The 12,506-nt window shown below is 45.2% G+C and overlaps 1 protein-coding gene across 4 annotated transcripts in view; it reads left to right on the top strand.

Annotated features, from left to right (window-relative positions):
- Positions 1-12,506, top strand: part of ADARB1 (adenosine deaminase RNA specific B1) — a 139,563-nt gene that overhangs the window by 46,778 nt on the left and 80,279 nt on the right. For 3 of the 4 annotated variants that reach the window (XM_030915062.1, XM_030915061.1, XM_030915054.1), the window contains exon 2: positions 7,798-7,971. The exons of the other annotated variant lie outside the window; for it this stretch is intronic. The gene's annotated coding sequence lies outside the window, so the exon portion shown is untranslated. The remainder of the gene's footprint in view (positions 1-7,797; positions 7,972-12,506) is intronic. 4 annotated transcript variants of the gene reach the window in all.

Below are 12,506 nucleotides of genomic sequence, written 5' to 3'. Positions count from 1 at the left end.
ACCCTCTGAGGACACCACTCCTACGACCACATTGCTCTGGGGCAACTCCCAAGCTTATTGTCCTCCCCCAGCAAGGGCAGGAACGTGGAGAAGCTGTGTGCTGGGCCTTTACTTTCATTATTGGTAACAATGTTTTCATTTTATTAGCTTTATCCTCTAATTTTTTATCTTCCACAGGTCGTGTATGTTTTGAGAACAGTGTGAGGTTTATTCTGCTAATGGAAATTTACAGAAGTACCAGTTTGAATGATTGAGAAATCTAAGTTAAAGAACTCTTGAATAGAAATGTCGCTGTTCAGCACATTGATCGATTCTCACATCTGAAGCCAGCTGTGTATTCTTGGTGTGTGTGTATTCAACTCAGGTGTGACCTACTGTCTTTTATATGTCCCTGGATTTAAATGTGCTAATTTTGTTATGATTTTTGTGTCTACGTTTATTAAAGCCACTAATAGTTCATTTCTGGCACATCCTTGACAGATCTTACTACCAAGATTATACTGGTCTCATAAAACTAGTGGGGAATGTTCCCTGTTTTTTGTTCGCTGGAACGCTGTGTGTAAGATTTGTGCTTTTCCTTTATTCAGCCAGTGCTTTCACATGCTGCTTCCTTTTATAGCCACTCTTTTTTGCTACATATTCTTTCTCTACAAGAGCACAGTTCTTCTGGAATGTGTCCCTTAGGATTAACTGTCTCAGGTATGATTTGTGTGAAAACGTCTTTATTCTTATTGTGGAAAGACTGTTGTTAGGTGGGGAGTTTGTTTTCCTGTCTGCACGTTGAAGATCTTGTCCTGCTCCACTACCTGGTTTCTTCCCTGGACCCTGAGCATCTGCTCTCAGCCTGACTTTCCCCCTGTGCTCCCACGTCATTTCTCTGTGCTATGTCTGGGTTCATGCTTATTTGTATTTAGTCTGCTGCAGGTTAGTCGGCCGAATCTGTTTCTGTGAGAGCTCCCATGCTTTTGGTATTTTCTGTCTCTTGTGTATCTCTGCGCTGCTTGCTGGGTTATTGCTTCAGTTCTGCTGCCCAGTTTGGCCATTTTCTCTTTAGCTGTGTCTAATATGCTGCTAAAACCTGTCCACTGAGCTTTTAACGTTAGTCATTATAGCTATTATTTCTGGAGCGTCTCTCTGCTTCCCTGCCCTGCCAAGTCCAGTTGGTCATTCTTAGTTTACCTGTTTCCCAACTGTTTGTATCTCCTTAAGCAGTTGTTTGCTGTTCGTAAATGGTGTGTTTGACTTTTCCAGCATGCTCGAGGCTGTTTTCCGAGCTGTATCCCCTTCTCTCAGGCCATCGGCTTTTCATCCCCCCTTGTTCCTACTAATTCTTAGGACTAATAAAGCACTTCAAATGGCAGCTACTGGCAAAAATTAGGAAGAAGGCTTCTTTGCTGTAGCACCCTCCAGTTGATCACTTTCTCCTGACCTGTACTTTACTTGCCGTGAGCATATCATGCCTCTGTACTTCCTGAAATAATTACTGTCTCGAAACAGTGAAATCTCATCAGTTGACCATAGTTGTAACTGCACACCTATGTAATAGTATTGGCTTTATGCCCCTGCAAGGTAGAGAAGGAGAGTACTTAGTTTTTGGCAGAGCAGAGCCCCAATTTCCAGTCTAATTAAATTATAATGATAAATATCACTTTAAAAGGAAACACAATTGCTTCATTTAATCAATATGATTATTACTGGCAAAGCAAATCCATCAAGTACTGTGAATGATAAATGTGTTTTAATACAACTTGCAGTGTACTTGCTGTTGGTACAAGGCGTGTTAAATCCTCAGTGGTCCCTCTTTTCATAGCATTGCTGTGGCACTGGAATTTCCCTTTGTTGGGAGATGGTGAGATATAAACCCATTGTGGAAACCCCTTCAGCTTGACGAATTTGGAGTCATGCTGTTTTCAGAAGAGGATTTCTTGCAACTAGAAGCAGTCACCCAGAGAAAGCTCTGGAAAGGTGGTGGTGCTGGGGTTGAAGCTGAGCTGCCAGCCCCTGGCATGTCAGTGGGCGGAGGTGGGAGACGTGCAGAGCTGCCTCTCCCACAGTACTTCCCTTTCCCCATCCACCCTTTCGGGTGGCTCATTCCCGACCAGTTTCACAGGATGGCTCAAGGCAAATGGAGAAAATGGCGCAGGTTGGAACTCTTGGCCCTAGCTTGTGCGCTTGCTTCTTAGCACATTCCAACCACGATCTCCTTGAACATAGTCTCCTCGGTCTCTCTTTTTTTGTGTGAGGAATATAAAGTTTCTAGTTGCCTTTTTGCATAATCTCGTAACTCTTCTGCACCTGTGGTTCCTTAGCTCTTATCTGAGACCGTGGCAGACAGTTAGCTGGTTGCAATGGTTGGTTAGTTGTTTCATGTGGTTGATCATACGGCAGCTACTTGGTCCCATTGTTATTGATAGTGCTGTGTAAATCAGTTGTCATTGCTGGCATTTTTTTGTTTGTTTGTTTCATTGTCTAATTGTTTTCTAACACATTTGTATTATGAGATAACTTTCATAAAGATGGACACATATATAAGAGAATAATTTTAATTGTATGCCCTTGTAACTCTCACCCAGGTTAAATAGACATTGTGTACCTCACAGTTTCCTTCATGCTCCTCCCTGATGATAACTCCCCCTCCTCCATATGACACATCTAATATATACTATGTGTGTGTATATATATATAATAATTATTATTATGAGACAGTATTTTGCTCTGTGGCCCAGGCTGGAATGCAGTGGTGTGATCACAGCTCTCTGCAGCCTCAACTTCCCAGGCATAGGTGATCCTCCCACCACAGCTTTCAGAGCAGTTGGGATTACAGACATAAGCCACCACTCCTGGCTAATTTTTTTTACTTTTTGTAGAGATAATGTCTCCCTGTGTTGCCCAGGCTGTTCTTGAACTCCTGGGCTCAAGCGATCCTCCCACCTCTGTCTCCCAAAGTGCTGGCTGGGCTTACAGGTGTGAGCCATCGTGCTGGCCTTTTTGTTTGTTTTTGAGACAGGGTCTCACTCTGTCACTCAGGCTGGAGTGCAGTGGCAGGATTGTGGCTTACTGCAGCCTTGAACTCCCAGGCTCAAGCAGTCCTTACGCCTTAGCCTGCTGAGTAGCTGGGACCACAGGCACACACCACCATGCCTCGTTAATTTTTTATTTTTTGTAGAGATGGGGTCTCCATGTGTTGCCTAGGCTGATCTTGAACTCCTGGCCTCAAGTGATCCTCCTGCCTTGGTCTCCCAGAGTGCTGGGATTGTAAGTGTGAGCCACTGTGTTTGGTGATATCCTATATTTTGAAATAATACTGTCCTTTTCTTTTTAATTTTACCGTGTAAGAATACATCCCCAATCAATGTAGTTCAGTTTTGCCTGTGATGGAACTTTATCCAAGGGGAGTCATCAATATATTCTTTTGTGTTTCTCTTGATTTATTAATGAGGTAGATTACCTAAATTGATTTTCATACATTAAATCATGTTTGCATTCCCATAATAAATTCAATTTAATCATGATTGATCACTTTAAAAAATATTATTGGATTGAGTGTGATCACATTTTGTATAGGATGTTTACATCTGTATTTGTAAGATTGACTTACCGCTTCCTTCTCATCTTCCTCACGGAAGTATCTTGTTGAATGTTGGATTCACTTTCTAGAGAAGCCATCTAGGCGTGGAGTGTTCTTTCTAGGATGATTTTTGTTTACTGACTATAATCCATCCCTCCCTCCCTCGCTTCCTTCCTTCCTTCCCTCCCTCTTCTTCTCTTTTCTTTTTCTTGAGACAGGGTCTCACTCTGTCTCCCAGGCTGTAGAGTGTGATGGTGCAATTTCGGCTCACTGCAGCCTCTGCCTCCTGGGCTCAAATGATCCTCCTGCCTCAGCCTTCTGAGTAGCTGTGACTACAGGTGCGTGCCACCACACCTGGCTAATTTTCTTTATTTTTTTGTGGAGACAGGTGTCACTATGTTGCCAGGACTGATCTTGAATTTCTGGGCTCAAGCAGTCTGCCTGCCTCGGCCTCCCAAAGTGCTAGGATTCCACGCATGAGCCACTGCACCTGGCTTCTAATTCTTTAATGTTTGTGGTTTTGTCAGATTTTCTATTTCCTCCTCAGTCCGTGTTAATAAGTTGTATTTCTTTTCTTTTTAAATGGTGATTTTTGTGTGTGTGACAGGATCTCACTCTGGTTGCCCAGGCTGGAGTGCAGTGGTGCAATCTCAGCTCACTGAAGCCTCGACCACTCAGGCTCAGGTGATTTCTCACACCTCAGCCTCTGAAGTAGCTGGGACGACAGGTGCGTGTTACCACGCCTGGCTTATCTTTGTATTTTTAGGACAGATGGTTTTGCTATGTAGCTCAGGCTTGTCTTGAGCTCCTGGGCTCAAGTGATCCACCTGCCTCAGCCTCCCAGAGTGCTGGGATTACAGGCGTGAGCCACCGCACCCAGCCTAATAAGTTGTATTTCTCTTGGAGTTTCTTTATTTAACCTAAGCTTACGAGCTTTTTGGAATAAAATTTATAAAGCCTCTTATTACATTTTTAGTGTTGTCAGAGTTTAAGTGATAATTCCATTTTGGTTTCTCTTGCCGCCTGATGACTCACTCCCAACTTAGTGGCGTGAAACAACAATCACTTTATAATGCGCAGCCAGGTAGCCTGAGTGTCTAGAGCTCTGGTTCTGGCTGTTGGCTGGCTTTCTTGGTTCTTCTCAATGTCCTGTCTGAGAAGGCTTCTTCAGTGTCCTCACTGACTAGACATCTTTCTCTGACTAGACATCTTTCTCTGCCTGTGGCCCCTGTGATCTCTTCAGAGCCTGACTAGACATCTTTCTCTGCCTGTGGCCCCTGTGATCTCTTCAGAGCATCTGAGCTGGCTCCCCAGAGACAGTATTCCAAGAAACAGGAAGTGGAAGCAGACATTCTCTTCAGGTGCAGGTCTGGACCTGGCAGTACCACATCCACTGCATTCGATGGGCCAGAGCAGTCACCCGCTTGCTCGGACTCACTGGGGGCAAGTGAGGTCTTCCCACACAAGGACAAGAGAGTCACAGCATTGTGGCCATCAGGCCTTCCCGCCCTCTGATTCAATTCCAAGGCTGGTTAATTTGGGGCTTTTCCTCTGTGTTCCCTCTCTGTGTTTCCACGAGTCTTGCCAGACGATCACTGGTTCACTGCATTGTCTTTTCAAAGAACCAATGTTTATCTTTGTGTACCTGCCATTATATGTAATTAATACAGGTTGAATTTCTTACTAGTTCCCTTTTTTTCTTTTCTTTGAGCTTACTTTGTTCTTCTTTCCCTGACTTGTTCAGGTAGGCACTCTTTAATTTTTTTTACTTCTATTCTAGTTTGAGCACCGAGCTATAAGTGTCCCTCTGATGTACTGCTTTATCTGTGTGCCACACAGTTCCGTACATAATCTTTTCTAGTTTTAAGTTCTAAATATTTTCTGTTTTCTGCTGTGATTATTTTCTTTCGTAGAAGTGTATTGCTTAACTCTCAAACATATGGGGACTTTCTAGTTATACTTGGGTTATTAATTTCTAGGCTCATTGTATTATGATCAGAGGATGAGCTCTGTCTGATTTCAGCCACTTGAAATATGTTGAGATTTTCTTTATGACTGGGATATGGTCTATTTTTAGAAGTGGCTCATGTGTCCTTGAGGAACTGATGTATGATGCACGTTAGGAGCAATGTCTTGCTTGTGACCGCCATGCAGCTTGTTAATTGTGTTGTGCAGATCTTCCGTCTCTCCTCTGTTTTGTTTTTTCAGCTGCTGTCTCTGTCACCTGCTCCTCTCCACTCCCTCCATGACGAAGAGACCCCGGTGTTTTTGACCATCTTTTGTTGCGCCCCTACTGTGATCTTAGTCACGGGGCCAAGCACTCTACATCTGTTCCTCCATTTAATCCTTATGGCACCATCTGCGGTGGGTGTTCCTTGTGTCCTCATCCTGTCCTCATAGGAGCAAGCCTGGAAGGGGCTGAGTCACTGTTCAAGTCACACGGCTGCAAGGCTGCGGTCTAGGGTGGTGGCCTGGACCCCTCTTTCCTGGAAGCCATGCTTTTCCTGAAACCCCTTGCAATACCCCTGGCAAGTATGGCAGTTTTACCTCAGTTGGTATGAGTATGCTCAAATTAGAGGCAACCATTCTCGCAGTTGACGTTTATACTTTGCAGCTTCCAGAACCTGCCCTGCATATCACCTGCTCCCTCCCCAGAGTGGTTGGGCTTCCCATGCAGTTTCGCATCCTGCAGATGGCCCAGGGAGGTCAGATTTCTTGGCCAGGCTTGCAGAGTTGGTGGGACGTGATGTGGGCACTAGAAGAACCCAGTTCTGTAAATCTTGGTTTCATGTCCTTTCTGCTGTGTTTTTCTTTCTCTGTTTAGGCGGTGGACTTTTTGGTGTGTAAAGCTTCTGGAATGGATTTTACTTCTTTGTGGCTCTTTGGATTGAGAGAGGGGCTAGGTGCCATCTCCAGAGAAGCTTGCTTGGCTCATGATCACTGGGGGGCCTTGTTCTCTGCCCACTGGGGAGGGGCTGTGGTGGAGCTTGATTTGGATTGAGTGGAGGCAGCACTAAAGGTCAGAGGCCAACGTCCTTGAGCTTCTTGACACTCTCCACGCAGGCATGCTGATTGGGACCACTGTGGAGGGTGATTTGGGAGCTGGAATCTGGTGTGGTGATGATGGGGGCCATTGACAGTGGGGACAGTTCGGGACATGTGGTCCTCATTCTCTGTGCTGGACAAGATGACTCTGCGACCTATAATTCCAGGCTGACAGAGCATTTTCAGTGACAGCCCATTTGCCTTCGTGGTGCTAGTGCAGGACGCAGGTGAGCCTGTCTCTGTGTCTTAGGTCTGTCCCAGCAGACGAGCTGACGTGTGTTCTAGATGAACATCAGCTGGCCACCGCTGGGAGGTTTGGAAGGTAGCCTCCAATCTCCTCTGAGGACTGCAGCAGCCACCGGGGCAACAGGAACGCATTGTGATGGCCTGGCCAAGTCTGCATAGCGAGAGCCGAGCCACTTTCACGTGCACCTCATCCTCCACACGTCACCTCCTTCCTCCAGGTTCCCACTCAGAATCCCACTCACCCCTGGACACAGCTCCCAGAAACTTCTCTTTGGAATTTCTGCAGTGGAGAAACCCATTGCAGACTTCCCCTTCTTTTGGATATCAGTTTGCTTTTCAAGAAGAAAATTTTAATACTCCATAGTGAGGTTTTGTAAGTATATTAGCATGTTGAGATATTTTCTCTAATGGCTTACTGGTTGAAAACGCTTTCACACAGAGCAGAAATGAGATGGAGATACTGTTTCACAGCCTCTGCTTCAGAAGCAGACGGTGGCCTGTAGCTTCCAAACCTGGGCAGAGCAAGTGCGGGGATGGTGCGTCTCTGTACCTGGACTCACATTCACATGCGTGCATTGTAGGGGTGTTTGCATATTTAATTGTAAAAAAGGATGAGTACATGTGAGATTCTGCCTGAGGCTCCACTCCTCAGTGTGTGGCCTGGTGCCACCTGATGCCGAGATGTTGGACCAGCAATGATCTGGCTCCGTCTGTCGTGTGTGCCTCTCCCTGCTGCAGGCAGATGGAAGGAGACGTGATGGATTGCGCGTATCCCCTTTACAGATTCAGAAGAATACATTTAAAATAACTTTAATTTGTATTTAGGAGACTTTTAATGGAGAGTATTTATTGTTATAGAGTTCACTTCTGAAATGGTGACAAAGCTTTTGATACTGAATCAAACAAGTGTGAAGTAATTGAATCTCTCTGTTATGCAGAGTGGAGTCTTTCAAGCTATCATGGAGAGCTTAAGGGGCGACTGAAGGAGATTGATGCTGGCCAAGTGCAGAGTTCTAGTTACTTCAGTCCTGCTGAGATAGCCTCTCAGTCCACTCGCACTGAAGGAAGCTGCCTTGGGATCAGAGCAGACATAAAGCTAGACAAATTTCAAGGTGGGTAAAAACCTGTAAAGATCTGATCAAATCTGACTGGTAGAAATGCCTTTTTCTTGATATAAACTGCTTAATTAAGCCTTTTGGCTTGCCTTTGAAAGATGCCTTATCGAGTACTTCCCAGCACAGATGATCCGTTACTGTTGGTTCATTTCTAATTTTACTGCAGCCTTAGCTCACCCATAAGTTGCTCCTGCTGTCTGGGGTGTCGCCTGCTGCCCTCCGGTGGCGTGTGCAGCACCTGCTGCCCTCTTCAGGATCAGTTCACCATTTATTGAGTCAGTGCTTCATGCCAGGCACTAGACTTGGTGAAAGCCTTTTACCATCAATTATTATTTTCTTAGGAGCAATTAAAAGAAAATTTTCCTGTAATCCCAGCACGTTGGGAGACTGAGGCAGGCAGATTACTTGAGGCCAGGAGTTCGAGACCAGCCTGGCCAACATGATAAAACCCTGTCTCTACCAAAAATACAAAAATTAGCCGGGTGTGATGGTGCACGCCTGTAGTCCCAACCTCGGGAGACTGAGGCAGGAGAATTGCTTGAACCCGGGAGGTGGAGGCTGCAGTGAGCTGAGATCACGCCATTGCATTCCAGCCTGGGTGACAGAGCAAGACTCTTTCTCAAAAATAAAATAAAAGCAAAAAAGAAAATTTCTTTAGTACTTGTTTTTGGTGACTATCCCATGATTCAGCATTTGCTTTTGAGAGAAGCTGTGACAAATACTAAAATCCCAGTAAAATTAGTATGGTGTCAGATTAATTTATTTATGAGCAGTTGAGTGACTAACTCAGGAAGTCCAGTTGTACATTTCCAAGGAAGCTTGTTCACGGATTCAGATGCGATGAGGGGAAGGAGAAAGTGTCAGAGGGCTGCTGCTGGCTTGAAGAACGCAGGTGTGCTCCTGTGTTCATTTGCTCTGTGGATATTGACGAGCGCCCACTGGGCCTCAGGTGCCCTCTGGGCATGGCAGGGACCAGGAGCTCGCTTGGCAGCTCTCATGTGAGCCACTCACTAGACATGGAGGGAGGGGACAGACGTGTTCCCACCTGGGAGTTCTGGACGGCATGCAGAGCTGTGGGGAGGGAGCGGTCACCGGGGCGTGAGTGTGGACAGATGGGAGTGACTGGGAGCCTACAGGGGACACTCTCTTTGGGGAGTAGAGACATGCTCATGTCTGACTACTGGGTTTTGAGTTTGTGCCAGCAAAGATCCTGCTTGCCATTTCTGTCTGTAAGTGTCAGGAATTTCAGGTAACTGGTTCCCTAGTGAGACCTCTAAAGGAGGTTTTATCTTCAACCGATGCTTTTTTTGGGGGGTACACAGGCAGTCCAAGTATGGGAAGGTCAAAATCAGGTCACCTTTGTTGTGGCTTGTGCCAGTGGGATGGAATTTCATTTCCAGCCGTAGCGCTTCTTGTAGCTTAATTAGTGATAGGAAATCAGCTTCTCTGTAACCAGAGGTTATGGAAAGAATGAGGATTCCGGAGTTGGAATGAGTCTGAAAGAGACATTGTGGTTTAATATTGCTAAGTTAAGTGTTGATTTGTGATTACCTATTTTTAACATGCCACAGAAGTAAAGCATTGCATTAATTATGCCATATATGTGAAATAGCAAGTATTTTTATATAATGTAACTGTGATTGGAGAAATGAATTATTTATAATCCTTTGCACCAATAAATTGTTCTTAAAAGCATAGAAAAAATAATCAGGCCAGAAGGAGATATCTAAAGCATGTGCTGAGAAAGCAAAACTGCAGAGCTGGAATTTATAAAATATTACGACATGATGAGTCACATCTCCTCCTCCTGATTCTGTGTTACTAAATGTTAGCTGCGAATAGAAATCGTGTATTTCCTTTTTTTCATAAAATAAGAGCTAATTTCGGCAGCAAACAGTTTGATGTGTTATTCTTTTCCCTTTTCAGGGTGGTTTAAATAAAAATAAATAAACATGAAAGATTTTGGCTGGAAAATCTTTGGAAGCACGGCCATCCTCAGCCTCACTGCACTGTCTGGTTTCCCTCTGCTCCTCCCTCCCTGGTCCTGCCTTAGTGCTGTCTGTGCAGTGTAGCCACAGGTCGCACTGTAGGTAGGTGTGGGGTGTTATTTTTAGTTTCAGGCAAACTCACTGTTTTTGCCTTTCTTTTTGCTTGGAAAGACTGAAGTTATTTCTTGTGTTTTTATACATGAGATTATCTTCTGAGGCTGGAACACCTTGGGGGGATACACTAGGTAGAATTTGTGTATCTACCTTGACTTCAGGAAACCTTGACTCTTGTTTAAACTTGGAAAGCTTTCTTAGTCTCTTTCTCATTGCCACCACACGCCACATCATCTTTTTCTAACAAATATTTATTAACTCATCTTTTTATTTTAAAATGAAGTTCATAGAAGATATTACCTTATATAATTATAGCCATATAATGTTAAAAAGCCATGTCATGCCCAAATGTAATATAAAGATAAATTGAAGATACATAATAAAATACTTTTCTATGCCACTGAGTGAACATTTAGGCACTGCTGCTTTCCCTTGGACCACTGAGTGGAGTGGGCCTGTCAGTGCAGGCAGATACGGGGTACCGAGCTGGTGACCTGAAAACCATAAGCAATAGAGCTGAGTGGCGTTACTTTCTGAAATGGTGAACCCTGAAGGAAGCAGTGTTCGGCCTTTCCTGTCTCTAGATAGTCTCTGTGTTTCTGGAACATTGAGTATATGTTAAAAGTGTAGAAAAACACATTGTGTGAATGCAAAACTCAGCTGGGCCTGGGTTTAGAGAATTATGAACAGCCTTTCCACCTGCATGGAAGTCCTTTTGTGCAGGACCATTCTTTGTTTCCGGGATGGCCCTGCTCCCTCCTGGAGGTTTAGGAGTGCCCATATCACTGTGATGCCTAAGCCACTTCTCGTGTTGCTACCTGTTGCTACCACCGGGCATCGCTGCTGCCTCCTGCTCTGTGCACAGTGTGGTGTGGCCGCCTGACCGACTGGTCAGGAACTAGAGTTCTCTTGAAGCCTTGACTGAAAGGAGAAGTGAGGAGGGGCATGGAGCCCAGTGCCAAGAGGCAGCTGCATCTTTAGGGGCTGGCGCTTTTCACGGGGGCTCTTGGGGCCAGAAGGAGGGAGCCGTCATTCAAGGCTTACACAGTGTGGAGGTGCCCTCCCTGGGGTGTCCTGTGTGCTGACTTCTGTCCTGGTGCCTGGCGGCGTCTTGGTGCAGAGCTCCGTGAGCCTCTGCAGGGCTCTTCTCTGCGTGGAGGTTCTGGAGATGGGCAGTCCGGGTGGATGGTCAGGCCAATAAGGGCCTTTGAATGAAGCACATTATTGTGAGGACACTAATTCTGGGTCCTCAGATATTGTGACAAAAACTTGACATTTTTCTTCCTTCAAAGTAATTTCTTGACTGAAACAACCAACTGAGCAAAGGTGATGTTTTAGTATCTAAATATTTCAAAAGATTACTGACATAGAGTAAAAATTTGGCTGAGAACGAGAAGTCTCTCTGAATGTGCTTTTCTGGTGTGACCCCTGTCACCAGGAAGCTGTCTGTGTGGTGTTGGGCCTGATTGATTTGCATCCGCTCAGAGGCACTCAGGCACGTGGCGTCCTATTGGAAGGTCAGCAGAGGGGCAGGGGGAGAGCAGCTGGCCAGGTCAGAGGATTCATTTCTGTCTGAAGCTTTGTGAGGAACTAAGATGGCTTTTCCAGTAGCCTCTGTTATTCCAGAGAGTTTTAAGATTGCTTTTATTTGTTCTTCTACCCTGGAACTAGGAAGCCAGACCCAAGAAATGTATGCACACCAGGTTTTGCCCATAGTCTTTAAAAATGTTGAACTTCTTTAACTTGAGGCCCTCACAATTTTCTGGGCCCCCATGAAGTGTAGAACAGGGACCAGGCCTGCTCCCTTGTGGGGCTGGGTGGGCATTGGCTCCACAGGGCACAGATGCTTCCTGTGGATGAGCTTAGGGGATGTGAAGTTCACTTTCAGATGTGACACTCCAAATGTGGGATTGGTGGCACTTTTTTTTTGTCCAGTTACATCCAGTTATAAAGGAGGACACATTCTTACTGAACCTATGCAATAAACTCCATTGTCAGGAAGAGTAAAGTGTCTTAGCATGAGTATTCCTGAATTCTGAAAGTTCAGGAGAGTAAGATGTCGCCTAAACAGTGTTTTATTTCAGCTTTGAAAGCAGAGAGCAGAGTCTACTGGATTTAGGGCTAGAGATAGACGAAGAAGAAAGAAAAGGGGCTTCCTTGTGCGCACATTAGAAAATACACCGTTAAAGAGAGTACTAACAATATTCCAAAGCCACATTCAGCGTTTCCGTGCCAGCTCCTCCAGTCCTACTTCCTGTCTGCTGGTTGGTGGCTCATCTGTCAAGTTTTCATAGTCATGTGCTTCTGGGTGCAAAGCCATGGTGAGCCCAGCTCATTTCCCTGGTGGAATCAGACAGTTGTCGAAGGGGTGTCAGCCTCTGTTCAGAAGCCTGAGCCCCTGATTCTGTTCCTTGAAGTGTCAGTAGTTAA

This window comes from Rhinopithecus roxellana, chromosome 13 (genome assembly GCF_007565055.1).
Source record: "Rhinopithecus roxellana isolate Shanxi Qingling chromosome 13, ASM756505v1, whole genome shotgun sequence".
Taxonomy (NCBI): domain Eukaryota; kingdom Metazoa; phylum Chordata; class Mammalia; order Primates; family Cercopithecidae; genus Rhinopithecus; species Rhinopithecus roxellana.
This window is presented reverse-complemented; position numbering and strand designations above follow the sequence as displayed.